Source organism: Amphimedon queenslandica, unplaced genomic scaffold (assembly GCF_000090795.2).
Source record: "Amphimedon queenslandica unplaced genomic scaffold, v1.1 AMPQUscaffold_10461, whole genome shotgun sequence".
NCBI lineage: Eukaryota > Metazoa > Porifera > Demospongiae > Haplosclerida > Niphatidae > Amphimedon > Amphimedon queenslandica.
The window spans coordinates 6,190-7,020 of NW_003549275.1; the positions used below are offsets into that span (position 1 = coordinate 6,190).

General features: G+C 32.5%; 1 long non-coding RNA gene across 1 annotated transcript; it reads left to right on the forward strand.

Moving 5' to 3' along the window:
- Positions 1-242: 242 nt before the first annotated feature.
- On the forward strand, positions 243-728 carry LOC109590134 (uncharacterized). Its single transcript, XR_002189167.1, has 2 exons — positions 243-456; positions 540-728. It is a non-coding gene; the product is annotated as an uncharacterized LOC109590134 (long non-coding RNA).
- The last annotated feature ends 103 nt before the right edge of the window (positions 729-831 follow it).

The window sequence follows — 831 nt, forward strand, 5'->3', positions numbered from 1 at the left end:
TTATTATATAACTCACTCTCAATTTTCTTCGCAATTTGGTAATAGTCTTTTTTCTTTTTATATTAAAAACTCATCATTTCAATCAGGAATTAGTGATATCTTTATCTTTCATATTATTTTTAATGCAAAACTGAACTCAAAGAAGTGCCAATTTCCTCATGTTCAATTAATTTCTACTTTTGTGATTGAGGATAGTCAGTTTTGTGATAATTGGTATGGAATTAGAATAGCTGAAGTTCACTCCGCTGAAGTTAGCAGCACATTTTGCAGCAGCACATTCCTCACTTCAAATTGATTAAATTTTTGTGGTCGAAGCCTTATAACAAGGGTGGGGCTGGATTAGAACTCGGGTGGAGCTGGTTGCTGCGCTCGAGCGATCATAATTACTGTTTATACCGATAGATTATAAGATGTTCTTTTATAGGACAAAAAGAGCAAGTCAAGAGAACACTTAAGGTTGCTAGATTAATATCTGTTGTTCTTTTTATAGGACAAAAAGTGTAGGTCAAGAGAATAATATTTTGTGACTTTTTTGATAGCTACGTTAAAGAATTAATACAAAAGGACTATCAGGCACCATAGTATCTATGCAGGCACTTGACCATAAGTGCAAGATGAAGATTGTTTACATCACATATCTGATATCATGAATTGTGACATTTTAAGCATCATTATTTTATTATTATTACTATATAATGTTTTACAACACACAGGACAAGTGGAAGGGAGAGTAAGATATGAGACTTAGAGAGGGTTGAGTTTGTTCCACAGTCGGACAATTCTATTGAAAATAATTTAAAAACGAGTATGATGTTTAAGTATAGTTGTGAA